The sequence below is a fragment of the Pararge aegeria genome, chromosome 15 (assembly GCF_905163445.1).
Source record: "Pararge aegeria chromosome 15, ilParAegt1.1, whole genome shotgun sequence".
Classification (NCBI taxonomy): domain Eukaryota; kingdom Metazoa; phylum Arthropoda; class Insecta; order Lepidoptera; family Nymphalidae; genus Pararge; species Pararge aegeria.
The window spans coordinates 6,135,295-6,157,876 of NC_053194.1; the positions used below are offsets into that span (position 1 = coordinate 6,135,295).

A 22,582-nucleotide genomic window follows, 5' to 3' on the forward strand; every position below is an offset into this window, starting at 1 on the left:
TCGAGACTGGTTATACTGATACTATTCTTCTTTCTTCCTTTAGGTACCTGCCTTATGTCATAAACCTGTCACAATATTATTTCGCTTTAAAAAAAATCAAATCATTATTAAATAAGAATAATAGTTTGATTATTTTATTGATATGAATAATAATAATAATTATTATAATAACGTTTCAGCTGGAAAAATAACTCGCAAATATTCTTTGGTGGTTGCTTTAATATTATTTAAAAGTGTTTAAATTATAGTCCAGTTTTTCTTGCTCTTCTTATAATATAAACATTAACCAAGAAAGGCTCTTGAATTTTTTAAAACGTTTTACGTAATAAGAAAAGTGATACATAATTTAGTATAGTACATACGACTCTTCAGATATTATGTAAGAGTCGAAGTTTATATTTTAGACTTAATTTGTTAAGTAAACACTTGTTACTTTCAGTAGTCCAATCACTTAAATGTGTCATTCAAACACAGATTTGAATCGATTTCATAACTAAAAGTACTTTGTCGGCTTTTTGAACGTATGAGCCACGCATATGAGACTTTTTATTTGATTGAAACGTCAATCAAACTATCACAATGGCACAGTAGTAGTAACTCATTTCTTTATTAGTTTTTGACAGTACTATTTTAAATGGCGCAATTAGATCTCAATTTATTATGGTAATTTTTGATGTATTTTAATATGTAGTTTATTGCGCTACTATAAGCTTTTGACAGCAATTTTAATGCCGATTCTAGTGATCTAGTTTAATGCGTGCATATTTAGAAATTGGCCTTGATTATGATTGTTTGGCACAATCAATCAATATTATTTACTACCCAATGGGCTCAGTCCTCATGATTCAAAGGAGGGAGACATTACCAACTGCCTTGTTAGTCTAGTGGTTAGCATGTTAAACAACGGATCCCGAGGATCGGGATTCGTTTCTTATACCGAAACTTGTTTGGTATTTATTTTTTCTGGTAAAGAACTCTCAGTACCAGCCGTAATTAAAAATTTGGCAGTGTCAAAGCAAATGTCTCGGAGAGCACGTAAAGCTCTCGTTTTTGCATTGGAGCAGCTAGGTCGGCATATGCTAGAGTATAACCCTTTCTTCTATGAAACAGGAGGCCTCTAAGGGTGCAATATATTTCATTTGCAGCCCAATGGACCATAAAGCGTACTTCAACCTGTTTGATGACCTCGTGTCTATTACGTAATACATTATTTCTCAATGACGCGAATACTTACTTAATATTTAGTCGTAGGTGGGCAATCAGAGGCATTATGTCCGGGGACTTTACAAGGGCCCTGTGACCTTTGCCATTTTACGCTCATCAATGTAAGGAACATAAACATGTCGTCGAGTTCCGGCAAATCTTTTGACGTCCATTCTAAATGGTCGCCGCGATTTACGACAATTTCATTACTCGTTTTACATAGATTTAACATTGTCTACGAGGAAAACGGACTCTTTTAGCATAAACTATATTCAAGTTTTATGAATTTATATTTAGCTTTTTTCTTATAGACGATGTACATTTTCCATCGATTCGCAGTAATCGATTAATCTCGAAGAAAGATATATATATTTTTATAGCAATAATTGTCAGATCAAGCAGATGGCCCACCGGATGGTTAATGGAAAACCGTCGCCTATAAACAGAACAACACTTCACAGGGAGGAGCAGATCCTGCAGCATACTACCAGTGGAGTGCACTTCATACAAGCATAAAAGCACTGCTTACCATAAAATCTTTGTATGTCTCATCAAGGAGAAGAATGTATCTATATCATCCTGGTCAAAAACCCTGTGCACGCCACTGCATACTACAACATACACACAACTGTCCATCAATTTGAGGCGTGGGTGTTAAGCCTCACGTGCCTGTAATTACACCGACAACCCCTTCAGACGGAACACAGCAGTGCAAAAATGCTGCTTAGCGGGAGAAACAAGCATGGCGATAGTACTTCCCTGGACGAGCTCTGTCACAAAAAGCTCTACTTCTATGTACAATCCTAATCCTAAGGTTGCCTGGAAGAGATCGCTACTAAGCGATAAGGCCGCCCTTTGTATCCTACTTTTTAAGTTTATTTTTGTTGTGTCCATTGTTTTTTTTTTTTTACTATTTGTAGTTTACAAATAAAGTGTATAAATAAATAAATAAAATAAATACAATGGTGTCAAAGATGACATTGGCATTGGCATCAGAAATAGGATTGAGACCTTAGTTGTTATTAAACATAAATAATAATTCACACACACACATTCACACGTACAAATAAATATGAAAATGTTAAGTCGTTACAATAAGTTAGGGTTGTCAATTTTGTTAGCTTTGTTTTACCAGTATACGACAACAGAAATTTACGATACTCGACATTACAAATATTACTTCAAATCAACACTACCTAATATTTTTTTCTGCCATGCTTATTTCTGACGCTTAGCAGCATTGCTGGGTTCCGGTCTTATTGGCAGCGTAATTACAGGGACATGAGGTTTAACAACTACGGTTTGACACATGGCGGAAATTTGTAGGACGAGTTCGAACTCGAAATTTGGTCCTGTTGGCGATGGTTTGCATCTTATCATCAGGTGGGCTATTTAGCTTGGTGTGTCAATTAGATATAATAATACAATAGTATATTGTGCAACTAGTGCGACAAGTTGTCGATTGCCGTAATCGATGTCGCATTTGTTGCGTATACTATTTTGTATTACTCATGCGGGGAAAGTATCTTGACGCTCGCTGTTGCGGTTGAAAAAGAACCGTTTGCCCATTTTAAAATTTGAGTGCGACAAGTAAACTTGTCAAATTATTCTTGTCGCACTCAAATTTTAAAATGGGTCGTCGAGCGTCAAGATACTACTTTCCCCGCATGAGTGATACAAAAAAAAAACCAGCATTATAGATTTTTGCAAGATTGAACACACAATTCGATATGAGGTAAAATAAAATGATACCTTATCTATCTCTATGTATTTCTAGACCTCCGACAAATCGGTTCGGTAGCCTTATGGCTATGCGACAGTAACAACAATGAATGTATACATTGAATATTTTTGTTAAACTTTAGATTGAAATCATGTAACTGCGGGAGTTTGTTTATGTAAGGGCTTTACTTATCATATCATTTATTTTAGCCTCAGGTTTGTAGGATATTTTATAAAAGACAACTTCTGGATTTTGTAGCCAACCTCCGAGTGCGTTCAGTAGAAACACCTGCGTGCGTTTAAATTCTTATTGGTCGATTTAAAAAACGGTCACTATGATAAAAGAAAAACGCATAGAAAATCGAACAATAATTTTATCGAATACAACCAGGAGGTTTAATGAAAACATTCAACTTAACTGTACCTACAATCATAAAGTTAATTAGAGAAGTTCATAAGTTACACTAAAAGATATCTAATTGTGTTTGCAGGAGTATTATGAAAAATTACTCTAACAAATTTATTGAGATTCAATCTTTCTCGTTGTAACCACTTAGAGTTCGATTAAAAAAAATGTATATTGTGCTCAACTAGATTATTAAATGAATTCCATGTAGAATTTTAGAGCAAAGTTTTTCACGGAGGGTTTTTAAAGAAACTACGCCCATAAATACAGAAACTAGCTTGGTATTTTAATATCTCTGATTTTGAAAAACAAAAAGACAGAGAAGCAAAACTACCTATCTGCGAACGTGTATTTTTTTATATAAAAAGGTGCTGGAATTTTTGGCCATTTATTAGGCTATTTGATTACAGTATTGTAGTCTGCCCTAAGATTTTTAAATGTAAATATTAGTTCTTGAGAGTTGTTGTTGGGTTTGTCTAATTTTATACCTAACTCAATAAAGTGGACATTGAAAATTTGGCAACAACGTTTAAAAATGTTTGCGCACTTAGTTTGTTTGAAAACTCACGACGATGTGTTAAATCGTCTGGAATTTAATTCTATTTGACGGCAAACATATGATTTGTCATTATATAAGCTAGAGTTTCTTACCTCGCCGGCAATGACTTCTGTTGCAGGTAATTTAACGATTTCTATGTAACTACATCATATCAGTTTGACAGCTGGTTGACGCAGTGGGCAGCGACCCTGTATTCTGCATCTAAGGCGGTTCGATTCCCATAACTGGAAAAATGCTTGTGTGATGAATATGAATGTTTTTCGGTGTCTGTGAGTTTATCGGTATAATATAAGAGTTTATGTGTATTATATTCATATAAATATTCATCAGCTATCTTAGTACCCATAACACAAGCTACGCTAACTTTGGGGCTAGATTGTGGCGACGTGTGTATTGTCGTAGTATATTTATATTTATTTATCTATAATAAAAAGCACAACATTCTCTATTTTAACACTGAGTGTTTTAGACCCGAGTAGGTTTAAGATTCTTTGCATAGAACAGTATTTATAGTGCGATTCTAGTCATAGAAATCGATCCAACGCTTTTTTTGACTTAACATTAGAGTAAAGGCTACTTAAGAGATGAAAGGTCACCGCGTTCAAGCTGACCGTTATATGCCCAACGGGCTTATGCGTTTCTATTGCATTTCTGCTAATTGAGTTTCTGTTTGAGTTGATTGTTTAAGTTTCAGTATTACGAAGCCGTGTTTATACCGCAACTTATTAGACCGTTGAATACTATCTTAGTATGGCCGCTTATCTCGTTCGATAGTTCGGTAACATATGAGGTCGACTTTGATTAACTCGTTCTTAATTCTTCCAGTACGGAGCTATGGGGGTTGATGTCGGTTAATCCTTGATACGAACACAGAACTGTTTGTACTTATTTAAACGCTTTTACGGTTTCGATATCTCGACACAAGAAGGATAGAATATCAAGGTCGTAACATGATATTATATCCAACATAGAAATAAACGTCTCTACGTAATTGATTATCGCGTATGTCTGTTTATTCGCTAACTAAGCCACGCAATCGATTTAAATGCGGTTTTCACCAACGCTTTGATAATTTTTCACAAATGGTTTATTTAAATAAACATCATTACCATCATGTCAACCAATGGACGTCTGCTGCTAGACAAAAGTGTTCTGTTGGAAATGACAATACCCCGGCAATGTGCCGCATCCAGTGCAAGTTTAATACAGCAGTATTAAATATACGTATTTAAATAATAAATTAAGATTTTTTGTGAGATAGAAAACAGAACATTTGGCTAACAAGACGCCGATATTCCACTCTTTTTCTAATTTATACCCGTGTGAATTCGGGGCAGCCATTAGTAGCGGAATAAACAGATATTTGACCATTCGTTTATTCATAGAATAAGTATTGTCCATATATCAAGTATCATCGCAGACGTCGTTATTATTGAATCAGCCAATGTGACCTGTTTTGGCACAAATTGAATAAGGCGTGTGGGTCGATCTCATTAATTAAGGTTACAATATTTTATATTCACGTAGAGTTGCCATAAAGTTATATTTTGACCTTTTCGATCGTCTCAAAACGGCGTTATAAAATAGATAGACGCCGGTTTATTGATTCTCTTTATGGTGAAACGACAATGATATTTGATATATAACATTTCCCAAATCCTATTTAAACAATAAAATATAAATTTTATTGTAAAATGATTGTTAACGTCTGTGTTTTTTAAATCAGTTTAATTTATGGCCCTCTATAGGGAATAATCCATATACCCATATAATATTTGTAACGCAAGTAGTAAAAAACTACAACACAGCGAAATTCTAGTAAGTTCTATTTCAGTTTTGCATGGAATGTTACTTATCATTAGATGAACATATTAGATAGACATAGCTGCCTTTAGCAGCTGCACAGTTATAGAAAATTTAGAATACGAATTAGTCAGAGAAATTAGATCGAGTTTTTTCAATAATGAAAAAAGTACCTGCGTTACGTTTTTGCAAACTTCGGAACTTTGTTTTAAGTACTTTGTCTTCCATCGTTTTCTCTCACATTTATTCTATATTTATATATCTTCCTCTCTATATACACATTCCTCTGAAATTTTATTTAGTTTAGCATTCTTATAGTTCAGTCTTTTAACTTTTTCGGTACCTACCAATTGTGAGCAATTCGCAGGAAAAAATATTCCATTTGTAAAAATCGTCGTATCCCTCACGAACACACACGATAATTTCTTAAGTATTAAAATTCATATCCAGTTAATTTTACCCATATTGAGGGTAAAACTTTAATTTGGGTAAAATCAACTGGATGTGAATACGATTTACCCCCATTCTTTCCGGATATGATATGGTCAGTTAGAGACAATAATTATACTCACCACAGCACACATTTAGCATCCCTATCCCTACTAATATTATAAATGTCAATGTAAGTTTGTTTGTTACGCTTTCACGCAAAAACTACTTAACCGATCCTAATGAAACTTTGTACACATATTCTTGGAAGTGTTAGAAGTAATATAGGATATTTTTTATTCCGACATTAAATTCGGTTCCTTTGGGAGAGAGGGTGAGTGTTTGACGATTTTACATCACAACTCCGACAAATTATAACCGATTTAAATATTTTTTTTTTACTTTAGAGGTTATAATATGTGTTTAATTTTGCCCAAACTGTGGTTGGAGATAGAGGACAGAACTCCTCAGTGGATAACAGCAAACCCCTCATTGAAGCCTTAGAGATACTGAATACTTTAATTTTTTTAGATCTACAACTAAATTTAATGCCTTGTCAAAAAACGAAATCAAACGCAGACGAAGTCGCGGGCAACAGCTAGTTTATTATAAAAAAGTATTACTTATTTACTTTTATTTGTAAAATCATAAAACTTCAAGAAAACTGGTTCAGCAGCAGTTCGTACAGATCAAATAAACAAACAGCTCACTTTTATTGCCTTTTTTTTATGCGGACAGGAATTTCGCGTAACACAGTAGATATCTTATCATCTAAATAGATATGATTTGCATATATATTGTGGTTTTTTTTTTACAGCAATATAATTGATTCTTATCCTAGTATTTATGAAAATAGTAATAAACAAATTTTATTTAGCTTAATTTACGTTTATTGGAATAGTTTATGATACCTATCTATGACTGGTTTTCGCTTGACGATAGCGCTCTAAACTGAAAGAGTATGACTGTTATCGACTGGTATGCCTTGAAAATTTACTACAGATAAGACATTAGAATAATGATGAGTGAGATGGTATTAGGATTGCTTGTCAAAATGGCGCGATGGGATATATTATGCAAGGTCTTATGATTGGCGATAAAAAAAATTACCATCCGTAGTCACAGATCTCCATTTACAATGAGAAGGGATTAAGACCGTAGTCCACTACGCTGGCCAACTGCGGATTGGTGGACTCAACACCTTTGAGAACATTACGGAGAACTCTTAGGTACGCAGGTTTCCTCACGATATTTTCCTTCACCGTTGAAGCAATTCATATTTCAATTGGTTTTTGCATTGGTTATATGTAGTTATTATTTTATTACACTATAAGGTGGCAGACCCAGCAGACGTTATCCTGTCTTGAAAATTAAATAAACCTGGATTCTGATCGCAGTACAGGCGGTATGTCACCCATGCAATGGAACGATCAAATCAAATCTTCAGTGGGAGGTCCCTTGCATGAGTGTACCAGACTATCTGCAAACAGGGAGAAATGGCGAATGATCGTGAGGCGAGTAACAACTGCCACAAACAATGTCCCACCGTGATGACCATGACCACTCTGGAAAGAGTGTTACGAGAAAGAAGAAGATCCCGTCAATACCACAACGCATAGGCATTCAGTCTATCGACAATTTTTTCTAGTTCTGCGAACACTTAAAAGTTGAATTTTTATTCAAATGTTACAACATGATTTTATCAAAGCCAATTAAGCCCTTACTTAAAGGTTACAGGAAAAACTGCGTGAGGACTTTCCTGCAATTTCTCTATTAAGTTCTCAAATCCGTATGAAGTCTACCAATAAGCACCAATTGGCCAGCGTAGTAGACTACTGCCTCAATCCCTCTTACACTGATAAATCTGTGTTCTACATTGGGCCGGTGATAAGTCGATTATAATGATTGTGGATAGCTTAAAATGTGTTTTTCTTATTGTTTTTTGATTGCAATCTCACCTAGTTATACGTGATGATACAGTCTAATATGATAGCGGGCTGACATGTTAGGGAGTATGATAGTCACACCCCTAATCGGTTTCAAAGCGACATCGCACCGGAACACTAAATCGTGAAAATAAAGAAATTCTAAATCCCCAAATTGCTCCTGCCGGAAATCGAACCCTACCACCTACTTAAATTCACAGCGCTCACCGTTGCGCCAGGGAGGTCGTCAGAATTTTCAAATTCAAAGTCAAAGTCAAAAATATCTTTATTCATATAGGCCATAGGTGGCACTTTTGATGTGTACATTACACGAGAATTACACGGTAGTGAGATGTTGGCGATAACCATATTCGTAAACTTAAAACTAAAGCTACGAGGGTTCCATCTTGGTCTAAGAAGAAGCCCACAACAAACTTAGCCGGGTGTTTTTTTTATATTGTTAGAATTGTAATAGATAACCACCTCATTTTAAATGTATTAGAAATTTCTAGAAAACACCGCTCGCCAGAGTCACATCTATACCGATATTGAAATTGAATCCAGATGCATCACGTAAAAAAGTGTGATTAATTTAATTTTAATGCACACCCACACTGTACAGTAGTCGAAGAAAAAACTGTCTGGCTGGTATGTCGTAATGGTAATATGAAACCTTGTGTAAGTTCAAACAATAATGCCCACACGTAATATTATTGTCTCGAAGCGACAAAGGTTCTTAATGTGCAAATAACAGGAGGGGCAAGTGTGAGACGGGCTCTAATTTGGACATTTTTAAATGGGTTAACGTATTAAGTTTGAGATTCGGGTTCCCATTACAGAACAAAAACAATTTTGATGCATTTATTTTAGTTTTTGATATTTTTGTAAACGTTTTCAAATAGCTGAATTATATAAATAATACGAGTTAGTTTTTCGATTTGTTTTTTGTTATTTAGTTAAATTTTAATTAAATTTAGCTTTAGATTTTTAATCAACCAATTACTGAAACGTAATAATTTTTTCAAAGATTTAATAGATTGTAAAAGTTTCTTTAACTTTTAAATGTACATAGCCTTTACTGTAGATACCCAACCTTAATAAAAAAATAATACAGAATATACATATTTTTGTCTAAAGAATTGTGCGAACCGCTTAAAAATGAGTTGATTATACAGTCAGTCAGACAGTATAATCTAAATGAAAGAATACTGCATATTATATATTAAGGGTGGCAGGTTGTTGTGAGTACCTATTTGTTTCTTTTACTGTTACCATTTTCAATACAAATAATGTAACGATTTCATTTAGGACTTTTACATAGGAGTCAGTTTATAGCAGATTTTAAATCCAAAGGTTTAAGGGTAGGTTCCTCAGGTAGGCTACAATGACAAAAACACTGTGTAAGTTTTTAAATTTTAACACCTTTACCATTAATATGTGATTCTCCAACTGTATCTATTATCGTTCAAGTTTATGACTGATCAGTTAAATTTAGTAATAGTTAATTAACTTTGGTTACTACATACCATATCCATTATCATTATAGCTCATGATCGACTAATTGGTCGGAGCTGTGAGGCAACGACACCAAAACAATGTAATTCATATGTCACTCATATCAGCACGTGCTGCCTAAATACGACCTAATGAATCATTATTGAATTGATTTAAGTGGAGGATACCGTCTAAGGTTCCTTCATATATCACGATCAAGAGTAGTGAGTACGTCCGATTTTTCATATTTAATCCAATTTCATTGTTTATGTCGAATCGGTATGCTAATTTACTAAAAGTTGATTACCAGTTTCGTGATCTAACTAGAATAAGGGCACTGATTCTTTATAAAATTATAGCTGTCAGATTTATTTTATGAAGTTTTTATATATCTTCTCAAATACAGTTGATCTTGACATCATGTTTTCCAGTTATCTACCTATAATAATAACACAATACAACAACACGCACACACAGAAAGGAACGTATGTTAAAATGAGTTAATAGAAAAAGTGAAACAACTATAACAACTGGAATACAAAATAGATAGGTTTCCTACACTTATATCAAGGACCTATCAACAAAGGTTGCTTGTAAGATATTGCTAGCAGCTATAAAGCCGCCTTTACATGCCCATTATGCTGTTTAAGCTTTATTTCGAACTCGTGTCAAACAGCCGGAGTGACTTGAATGCGATGCGAATTTGTTCGCACGAGAGTCACAATACGATACTCATACCGACTTCAGACAACGCAAATATACGATAATCTTGCTTATCGCTTTGTATAAGCATGAGATCTTTAATATAGGGAATGAATGTTGATATCTAGAATTTACAAACCCGTCGAATTATTAAAAAATGCAGTCAAAGATGTTATCAATTTATCAAAGAGTCAACGGTAAAAAGTAATCACTCATATTACCAGTATTTGCTTCTTAATTAAACACGGGCTAGTGTATTATTAAATTAGCAGCGAATACATTAATTTTATCGGTAGTCATAATTATAGATTAAAACGCCTAGTGTAAAGTATTAAACCTGTTTATTGTTTTAATTGGTTATATCTTTCCTGTATGTTAAGTTGGGTAACTTCGTTTTTCAATGTATCTAACTGTCAACGGAAAATAGTATTTTATCGTTATACTTCTGCTGGTATAAGTATTCAGTAGTTAAACATTTTTTAAACTAAGGTTAAGCTTTTCTTACTAAAATCCAGTAAAAAAAAGTTAAATAATTTTATTTTCTGCAAAAAGTATTATTTTCAACCAAAATTTTTTTGCGGCAGTATTTTTAAAGGTTAGTGTGGTCAGTTTTAGAATTAATCTTATTTGGATTCATAATTCAAGCTTTTTTACATTTCAAAGGAAATAACGAACCCGAGAAATTTCAAGTTTAATTCCAGCGCTTGAATTTTTTTTATGTTTAAGTTGCAAAAGTGCAAGCTTGCCCTTAACAAGTTACATTGAATCTTTCACGACGGCCCTCTAATATTAATTGACGGATTAGTTTTCTTAACTGATTGTGGTTAGAATGGATGTATCGAGTTGCGGTGGTGAGTTCAAGTTCCCGAAAAAAACGGTCAAGTGATCGTTTGTTTATTCACACTGATTGTGATGGATGCGTTTGCGCAACGTGGCGTTTTCAATTGTCATCTATTAGTTGTTGCATTGTTTATAATTCATATAATTTTGTAGCACATTAGCAACAATATCTTGAGAAAATAAGTAGTTGTTATACGTTGTCGATGAGGGGTTTTCTTTCCCCTTATCCAAGCCGTTTTTACGTTCTTAAAGTTGCTTTTACGTTCTTAAAGTCGCTTTAAGGTTGCCTCAGTAGAATAAAATGTAAAGTATTAAATCCAAAATATAATATCGTGTGTGTTTTAGCTTAAAAACTTAAATCTCAAATCTCAAAGGTTTACGCTTCAAACCTCACCTGCCTAGAATTACCTACTACTATGACAATTCCATAATCACAAGCATAAACCGTCTTTGGCGAAAAAGGCCAAATCTATTGCATAAACTCACTAATTCATAAATCTAAAATGTTATTTGACGAAGCTGTATTTAGAGGTCTATTGACTCAACGTGCTTCAGTTTAGCAAACTTAATTTGTAGTTAATTATAAGAACCGATGAAACCGCAGGGAAAAGTTATTCAAACGTGTGTAATGAAATCGTATTGGAGTAGCATAAAACGGTAGGAGTCATATAATTAACATTTGGTATTACGGGAATGTATTTAAATTATGTATGCTTGGACTTATGGTCATAATATACATACATAAAGTACCCGCTGGGGATATTGACACCACGTATAACGTAAGGTGTGCTATACACATGCAGGTCGGCATGAATCGGTAAAGCCTGACGGAATGAGTAAAAAATAGTTACGTGTATCACTAAAATTAGAAACAATCCTAGTGGAGCGGATAATGATGCGCAACGAAGACGCTTAAGCTAGGAGCCAGAGCGAACTATAAAGAAATTACTGTCCGAGTTTTGCAGATCGGCACAAGCCGGATGGAATAATTGCTAAAGTAGACAGGTAATACGGCTTGATAATAAAGTGAGGTGAAGGCGCAGTGTTTAAAGTTGAACTCCAAAAAACTTATACGAATGATTTACATCCGAATTATATGGAAACCTTCCGAAGTTCCGGTGTTTTGCCACATAGATTGAATGAATCACCATTATCATCATCAGCAAATATGCATCCACAGCTCGACATAGACCTCTTTGTAGTAGAGTCAACTCTTTCTACTCCCAGCCTTTTGCATCCGGACTCAGACTTCCGGAAAGTGGCATTCATTCAACTTTTTGGAAGACTGCTTTATATCATACATGATTGTTGAGCTTTAGAGCTATCAATATAAATATTGTTGATGTGAAAATGTGTTTTCTACTTGTTGTTGATTGATTGGTCCTTCAATCAACAACAGAAAAACAAATTGAGTTGACTTTTAACATAGAGATAGTTCTGGGGCCCGAGATTGACAATTAATGTTACTTATGACTTCTGCAAATTTAGTTGCTATGGGATAAAGCTAAAACTTAATTGTGATATATGTTCTACACACTTAAAAGCTTTCGTACTTTTAACATTAGTGGGGAATATAGAGAAAAAATACCTACATTTATAACATAAATAGCATACGCATGTGAATTTATTACCCTATGAATTAAATTCGCTAAAAAGCCGCGGGAACATCTAGTAATATAAAAACATATTGACGTTTTTATTAATACCATCTCGGTGTTAACATTTAGTCAGTCGGCACACATCTTTCTCTTTTATATCCATAGATCATTAAATAAATAGAATACTTGAACACTTTTTACGAACTGTTTCTTTTGTATTGCATAACTTATGTGCGTGTAAAGAAGTAAGGTTCTTTGTTGACATTGTACAATTGCATTTGGAAAGCGACTTTTACTCGGGCTATGCGTGGGCGCATATATTTGGAACGAGTAGGACAGATTTTTTATAACGAAGATAATTTTCTGTGATCTATTGCCGTTCACTGATGTTTATGTTTTGTACATTTTTTTTTCATATGAATTATTAGTAGTGATAAAGCAGGTGTGTACCGCTTTTAAAGGTATATTTGTTTTTTAAAGCGTTTACCCGAAGGTTTGAATATAAATAAACTAGGTACTAGAAGACTCGCCTGGTTTTTGAACGGGTCAGGGTTCGAGAGACGTGCGACGTAGTACTATACACATATCGTTTACATCATCCCACTTTTCTACGCGTGAGTCCAGCCGATCACGTAAAGAAACATGACTTTTTCAGAGCTTTATGTGTGTGTACTATTTGCCTGTATATCGTGCACGCAAATAATTCTACCAATATTCATATGTTACTCCTCGGAAGGAAAACAAACTGGAATTCATGTTGGCATTAAAGTATCCTATGTTTTATTCTAATATAGCCTATCCTCCTATAAATATATTTCCAGCAAAAAATATATATGATAGATATTTGACTCTCTTATCCAAAACATAGATCTATATACAAAGCATGGCTCTCATCCATTGCGCTAAAGCTGCTTGTACCTTTAAACGAACAAACCAAGCAACGCATTTTTGCACTAATTATGATATTAAATTATTTTTATCTACACAAATACGTGGTCAAATGGTCAAATAGTCATGTTCTTATGCTTACCTAGCTAATAATGTTAACATTGAATAATACCACTACAGTGCACGGTTCTTTTCCACAATGAGATGGGGTTGAGGCCGTAGTCCACCACGATGGCCCAGTGCGGATTGGCGGACTGCACACACCTTTGAGAACATTATGGAGAACTCTCAGGCTTGCAGGTTTCCTGACGACATGTTTTCCTGCACCTTTGAAGGAAGTGTTATTTTACTAGCCTAAAACACAAATAACTTGGAAACGTTAGAGGTGCGTTCTTTGATTTCGATTCGGCCCCCCGACAGTTTAGTCGAATTCCTATCGCCGCTAATATTTTCTGTATTTTGTCATATACATGAAAGCAAACTGATTTATTGAGTTGATTATTTGGGAAAGGACTATTTGGTAATTCTTACCTACTTATTACCAAAATCTTCTACTAGATAAGCCAAACAAACTAACCGGGAATCAAATCCAAAACTTAACAACGTAAAGTTTTGAATAAGCTCCTAACATCTTATCGAGTTCCTAAAGAATTAGCTACCTAATATAAAAGAATGACACAAAAGTTTTTTAAACATATACATTTTGTTTTTATTGAATACTCAGTTGTGAATAGTAAGTATTGGCTTTTGTGGTAAAAAACTCAGGGTTTTCGAGAAAAAAAAAATTAACATACCAATAAACACAGCTGGTACAAGACTTCCTCAGGTTAGGTGGCCCTCTTGAGATAAGAGGGATGCGTAAGGGATGAAAGGATATGATGTTATCAGTAATGCAAAGGAAATATTAATATGAAAGCGATATGGCATGCAGACTTTCGTGTACATTTTTTATATTTATTGTAGTTCAAGTAGGATATTAATTTTATATGCATTGTTGTAAGAATCTTAAACCTTATTAAAAGAAAGTAAGAAGCTGTAGGAACTTTAACTGAAGTAGTTACGTATATTTTCGGATTGACATCTTTAGGATCAATATAAGGAGGCAGGATACGTGTCAATAAAATGAGATTCGGTAATTGAGATTTGAGGATTAAATTATGAATAAAATTTTAATATTAATGATCTTAAGAGAGTAATTTAGATAAGAATAGAGTTTAAATTTTAAATTATTTTAATCATGAGTAGTCCTTGATTCTTACACGTAATATAATTTTCGTGCAAGATATTGTCTAAGAGCCCACGATCTTCAGCTCTTTCTTATAGTACAGAAAAATTATATCGTTATTCTTAGATTGTCTTTCCGACTTGTCAACCAAGTGAAGCCTATTTTAAGCGTCTGCCTGTTACATTGACTGTTTGGTTTTTGTATGAAAAAGTTTCCAAATAAGCTAACAAAGCTAATTACAATAACTAATTAAGTTTTGCAACTTTAAAGGTTGACCATAAAATTTCAAAACAAATAAAATTGTTGTTAAGTATAGTTTAAGTGTATAGTTATATAGTGTTTTGTCTCAAACTGTTGTTAAACCCTATAAGTGGAGTCAAATTAGTCTGGCAATATAATTAATAAGAGTTCTTAACTTTTTGCATGTCCATGATTTTTATATTACTTTTAAATCACTTGATGAATCAACTATCTGAAATAAAAGTATAGTAGTGTCAGAAAATTACTCTATTTACTTTGAGACACTTAGATATAAGTTAAAAAGTTTAGTACGACGTATATCGTTTTCAACAAACTAAGCAAAATAGGAACTGTATTAATAAATTTCAGCGAATTTGATATACATACATAGATAAATGCCTTTGTATATATAACGAATGGTTGTTGGTTGAGAGCTCTCCGTCTATTAATATTGATTTCGTGATAATAGCTGCGGTGCGTTTGATGTTCTCGTCCAATATGCGTAATTGTGGGTTTAGTGTTCATGCGCAGGCGCAAGTGATAGGTGATCGCGGTGTTTGAATTGTGGAAATGTCCGCCCACTAGACTGACCTTAATACACTAGGTGCGGCCGTCAACGTTTTAAAACAAGTTTGTTTGCGCACTTATAAGCAAAAATCTTGGCACTAATTGTTGTCTTGTTTAAATTGCAATCTTTGCCGAACGAGAAATTAATGACTATGCAGATGTCCGATGCATAGGTGTTTTGCATTTTTGTTTATTGTGAAGAATCTGTTTCACAAAAAAAACCTTCGGGGTTTAAAATTCCTATAGACTATTTTATCAGTAGGCATATATTTGACTTATAGTTGTTGTTTAGTGAGTAGGTTGACAGCCGACTGGCGCAGTGAGCAGCGACCCTGCTTGCTGAATCTAAGGCTGTGGGTACGATTCCCAAATTCCCGATTGCAAAAACGTGGGTCTAAAATTTTTTTTTTCCTCTCTTGTAATGGAAAACAAAACTTTTTTGTTATGTTAAAAACTAGGCACTAAATTTATGCAAATGTAAATAGTTTAAAGTTAAAGTTTAAAGAGTAAAGTATCTATTCACCTTCTTCTCAGCGCATACAATTTTCTATGATAAATTGAAAACATACATTGTTCTTTTCTTATCATTCTCTTTTGACTTGTGCCCCATTGTCACCACGCATTTTACCAGCGTAAGTGTTTTTAATAAATAGGTATTATATTAAATCGGTGGTTGCTCGATTTTTACGATAGGCCTTTGATGTCTTATTAACGTCAACCATCAATGTAGGAACTCGATTATTTATAAAATATATTCAGCGTTAAGCTTTTAATTACGTAAAAAGGAACGAGAACTTTTCCCCTTTTTTACAATAAACGAAGTAATTTATTATCTGTCTTCTGGGTCTTGTCAATTTAAAACTTTATTATGTTTAAGAATAATTTTAGTACGATGTAAAGTAATTGCATGTTTTGGTTTTCGTTTGCGTTAAAGGCATTTATAGTAATTCAAAAACTTTTAAAATGCTGTGGTATACCGGTGGTAGATAAGTATGCACCTTTAAAAAACTAATCAGCCTACCTTAAAATTACTATTATCTCTAACTAAATATTTTGTTATGAAATCGTTGGTCATCGCTTGTAGTCATTGCAAGTAAAGTCAGGAGCACGATTCAAATATTTAATTTTTACCCGACTACAAACGGGGAATAATTCACATAAATGTAATCCAAAGGAAGAAAATAAAGAAGACATAACCTGACTGCAAGAAAGCCTTCTTGTATATCAATTATCAATCAACAGTTTTTGCTATGGTACGATGTCTTCCAGGACATGATCATCTACGTATCTCTATAATAGGTTTACGGGCATATTATTTATATTAATAAATATTATTATGAAGCATAATCAAGTTAACTATTATCCCGACATGCTTTTTTGTCAATGTTTATGTTACGTTGAATAACTTTCACACAATAGTGGTCGGTCGAACCAATAAAAAGTGGTGATTGATTGAACGCGCTGCATCCGTTTTTTTTAACCTCCTTTGAAACGAAAAGAACGCGTATTATGAATATTAAAAGACCATCGATTTTTAATCGTATTGGGCGTTGAGAATTTGGTATATAAATTAACTATCGATTAAATGCCTATCGATGGCAGCGAGTTATTTTAAAGTAGCACAGCAGGTAGAAAAAAAAGCTTATAGTTTTGGACAATATTTAGTCTTGTACGTCTTGGATTAATAAAGAAATAGTTAAGAAAATATTTAGTCCTAGTCGACTGGACTTAGATATGTATAAGCGGAAAATATATCCATCCTTAATTTGTTAATGCCCCAGTACCGGGCAAGGGTACTTAGACCTTAGCTTAGACCCCACGCTGCTCTTCTTTTTTTCACTGGCCCGTTCTCCGCACGTAAGCGCTTCGCTTGTTGAACGTGGGATTTCCTTTATGTTGTGCTCCATACTCCACTCTACCCAACCAAATATGTACTGAGGCTGGCTACCGAGGGGGTTTTAGTGGGTAGAAATCCCACGTAACCCAAATTCTCTCGTAGAGAATTGGGTCTCTGTTAACAAAATTTTCCCCCCCGTCAACAAAAAAAAAAGGCCTCACAAGTCGCCAAGGATTTCCGGAAAAGTGGAAAAGTGGCTGGCAAAAGTAACATGTAAATAGGTTAAACTTAATGCATGCAGACATTTTCTACCGGTCTAACCTTTGGTAAGGTGGACACGCTTATAAGTATATTGTGCGTAGAAAGAGAAGACTTAAAAAATAAAAATGGCGTCGGGTTGGCGGGCTTTAACTATTATTGTTAAAGTTAGATACCGTGATTGTCCTGTGGCCAGCACACACGGGATAGCCAGCGCTAATTAGTAACTCTAGGTTGATACTGAAAATTTGTTGACAGTAGAACTCGCTATATACTTAACAATTCTATACCAGGGCCCTCGTAATCTGAAGTCGTACTACTGGAATAAAATAAAAAAATATATATATATATACTACGACAATACACACATCGCTATCTAGCTCCAAAGTAAGCGTAGCTTGTGTTATGGGTACTGAGATAGCTGATGAATATTTTTTTATGAATATAATACACCTAAATACCTATAATATACAGATAAACACCCAGACACTGAAAAACATTCATGTTCATCACACAAACACTCTTCAGTTGTGGGAATCGAACCCACGGCCTTGGACCCAGAAGCAGGGTCGCTGCCCACTGCGCCACTGAACCGTCGAAAGAATGTTGGAATGGCAGCTCCGCACTGGTAAGCGTAGCGTTGGTCGATCTCCAACGAGGTGTACAAACGACATAAAGTGCGTCGCAGGGAGCCGCTGGACGCAAGCGGCGAGGACAATACCGAGGAATTTGGAACTCCCTACAAGAGACCAGCAGTGGACGTACTCGTATATCGGTTGACATGATGATGATGACACACTAGTCACTAAACCACCATTTTTACGTAGTCAGTCACAAACCTACTCGTATCCATCTACCGTTACTAGATGCATTTAGAATAGCTTCTGAAGGATTTAAGAGACAATGTTGGGAAACTTCAAAAACATTCCGTTTAATGTAAACCTATCGATTCCATAGAACTTCATAAATTGTTCAGTAATTAGACATATTTTACGTCGCATTCACAATCGTTAAATAGAGTTTTTATCGTCTCCACGGTTAACTCGATACGTAGTATCTCGATATGTCGTAAAAGTATTGAAGAGTCTTACAATTTAAAATTGTATTTTGGTAAATAGTTAACGAAATAAAATCGTAAAAATTAGCTTCTAATCGAAACATATAAGGATGTAAAATTAATTTAGTGGATAACCGCGCGACTACGAGTCAGTCATTTTAGAATGTGCTAATCCAGCCATTCCATAATTATGATCACTTTAACTTATAACCCCACTTTGGAACATCAACAACGTTGGATCTTATCATAATCTGATGATTATGATGAGATGATTGAGATGATGATGATTGAGATAGTGATGATTCATCATCTAAATCCATGATGATGATAGGCGTTCACTGCTAAATAGGTAATAATTAAATATTAAATAAATTAAAAGGTGTCTTAGTGATTTCAAAATAATTTCCTCTTAAATAAAGCTTTTATTGTTTCTCATATTTAATCAAATGATTTGAAAAAAGATCATTTGATTATTTAGACAAAAGTCAAAGAAGTTTTAGTATATTTGTCTGTCTTTATGTATGTATGGCTCCGAAACCGTAGAAGAATCAGAGTCACCGACAGCTCAACGAGTCGCGAAGCTGCAGTGGCAATGGGCGGGGCACATAGTTCGGAGGAGGATGGACGTTGGGGTCCCAAGGTGCTGGAATGGCAACCCCGCACTGGCAAGTGCAGCGTTTGTCGATCCCCGACGAGGTGGACGACATTAGGCGTGTCGCAGGTAGCCGCTGGATTCAAGCGGCTATCGGTTGATATCATGATGTATGTATGACTGGCCAGTGTCTGGCCTAACTTTTTATTTCGGAAATCCAAGTTGAAAAAGGGGTTGGAATATTGTATGATAAGTCCTATGTTTTTTTTAAGTCATGGACTTTTGAATATTATAAAGAACGTGGGTTATTTCCGCTCACAAGGGTTTTATTCAAATCCACCCATAGAGAAGTGAAATATCGGAAGATTGTAGATTGAAGTCCTGCACTGAGATTCGGGTCATTATAATACATAATAGTATGATAAGTCATGTGTATTTTTAAAGTCATACACTTTTGAATATTATAAAGAACGTGGGTTATTTCCGCTCACAAGGGTTTTACTCAAATCCACCCATAGAGAAGTGAAAAATCGGAAGATTGTACATTGAAAGTCCTGTACTGACATCTGGGTCATTATAACTCGGCCGTTCGTTTATCTATATATTAATACGTAAAAAACTTTGTACCTCTGATACGAAAAATTACGCGCACGTAGGAGTATAGAATTTCCTACACTTTTAGTTTATATAGAGAAGGAGTGCAGACTGCTATTTTTTTATTATTATGCATTAAAATATATTAAATAAATAAAAAAACATTACACACACTGGCCACACGCATATATGCCCTTTTTTGGATGATAAATTGTTTGAGGAAAAAAAGGCAAATTGACAGTGTAAACTTAGCGAAATCTGTGTTAAAAGAAGTATAAGTCTTTGACAATACAACCTTAATAATCTTCAAACTAGTGATCGACTTACTACTTTTATATTACAGTATAATGAAATTACGTTTTTACGGTTTTAAAAAGGTGTTCTAAATATCTGTAATTTTGTATGGTATTTTTTAGGTATTTTTTAGGCCTTTACTTCTCAGAAGTTATTAGACGAAAGGATATTGATATATACTCGTATATAGCCATCATTATTTTGCCAAGGTACAAGATTTGTTGGTAATAACCCCAAACGTCACTTGATACCCTTATGGTATGGAGCTCAAAAAAAATTAGACATAGATGTTACCAAAATCACTACGCGTTCCATCTGATTTAACATCAATTGAATATGTGTTAGAATGCCATAGAATCTTTCATCAGCATCCAAGCTGAGGCTCCACATACTGTCTATTAGTAACGGATTTCGAGTGGATCAAAAAACATTTTACGATTATTAAACCCCACGATTGACAACCGGGAGAGCATTCTTGTCGTTTCCATATTTTTATAGCGTGTAAAGCCGTCGGCGCTTTTTTATATCATCTCTTTTAAGTGACATAAATTCTAATACAAAGTCCATTTGTGTATCTCGGACGTCTTAAAAGGTATGGGGATAATCGTTTTTCTGCTTTTTACAAGGAACTCATTTCAATTATCGGGCTGTTCTATGGTTGTAAACTCACTGGTATGTGTCGATGCTGGCGCCCCACCGTGGTCGGTTGGAGGCCGCCATTTTTTCAATTTTTAATCCGTAGACGCTAATTTGATTATGGAATCCCAAATTTTTTAATGTCTTACGCAGCTGTATCCTGTCGCCTCATAATTTTTAAATAACGGTGTTTCTCATTTCTGGCGTTCGTTATGGTTTGGACCTTCTTAAATTTATTATTGTTTTTAACACGAATATTTGATGGTTATTTAAAGCCTGAATGTTATTTTAAGGTAGACTTGGTTGTCGCTAATCCTTGGATGACTAATACTATAGTAGAATAAATGTTAATGATGACACTCTTATTATCATCAGCCTTCTACATACCAACGCAGTATCTCCTAGGAGAGAGGGATTTAGAGCTCAGACCTGTTTGGCTAGTTTTCAGTAACTCTCCGTATCATAGATGTAATATTAATATTAAATTAGGCAAACTCGGATAGTTAAAAGCCAATATGAAGCCTGTTAAGTCGATAACCTATGCATTTACCATTCCAGTGATCAATTTTATTAGTTCATTATCATCATCTTCTTGTTACAGATACAGCAAGAAGATGTTCTGTCATACAATAATCTATATATATATAATGAAAATGGTCTTCCTTTGAGGCTCAATCACGCCTAAACCACTGATCGTATCGACATGAAACTACCACCATTCGATGCGAAATTTTTCCTAGATGGTTTATGGCTATCTATTTTTTGAATTCCAACATTCCTTCATTTTTTTATTGCTGTTTTACTTTTATGAACATTTATCCCGCTAATAAAACAAAAGATAAGCATTTTCTCTTGATTCTTTTGTTTTCATGGATTTCAACAGAGTGTATTAAACGGATTATGGTTTTTTACATTCAGCTAAGAATCTACTCACGGTAGTGGAGAACGGCTGGACCAATTGGGCTTTTTTTTATCTTCAGAATTGTCAGGAGAAAGTTTTGTATGTAAGAAAATTTTAAAAAAGCCCGCCAAAAAGTTAAAAATTTCGATGATAATCGAAGAATTCCCATCTATATAGTCACTCACCACGAAATCTCGGGAACCATAAGACTTAGAAACGTGAAACTTGGTAGGAATATTACTTTTGCTATGTAGAGGTCAGCTATGAATAGATTTTAAGAAATTCATTCCCCAAAGGGGATTGCGGGGGCGTTAACAATGAATAATTCCCGTTTTTAAACTATAGCTCCTATAGACTTCAAATTTGGTAGGAATCTTCTGTAAGAGGTGTAGAAATAGGCTATGAACGAATTTTATGATAGCTCACCCCACAGGGGGTTGCGGGGGTGGGTATTAACAATTAATATTTTTAATTTTCCAGCTAAAGCTCCTACAAGCTCCAAATTTTGTAGGAATTTTCTATAAGTGATGTAAAAATGATTTATGAACAAATTTTACGATATCCCACCCCAAAGAAGATTGCGGGGGCGTTAACAATGAAAATTTTCAATTTCCAAGCGATAGCTCCTATAGACTCCAAATTTAGTGAGAGTGTTCTATATGTAATATAAAAATGATCTTCGAGCGGATTTTACAATGAATCAACTCCAATAAGGTTCGCGGGGGTGGGTGTTAACAATAAAAAATTTCAATTTCGAAATATAGCTTCTAAAAATTCTAAATATGGTAGGAATCTTTTATTATTCACATAAA

At 34.5% G+C, this 22,582-nt stretch overlaps 1 protein-coding gene across 3 annotated transcripts in view; it reads left to right on the forward strand.

Annotated features, from left to right (window-relative positions):
• LOC120629855 overlaps positions 1-22,582 on the forward strand; it is a 155,394-nt gene that overhangs the window by 16,983 nt on the left and 115,829 nt on the right. The window lies entirely within an intron of this gene.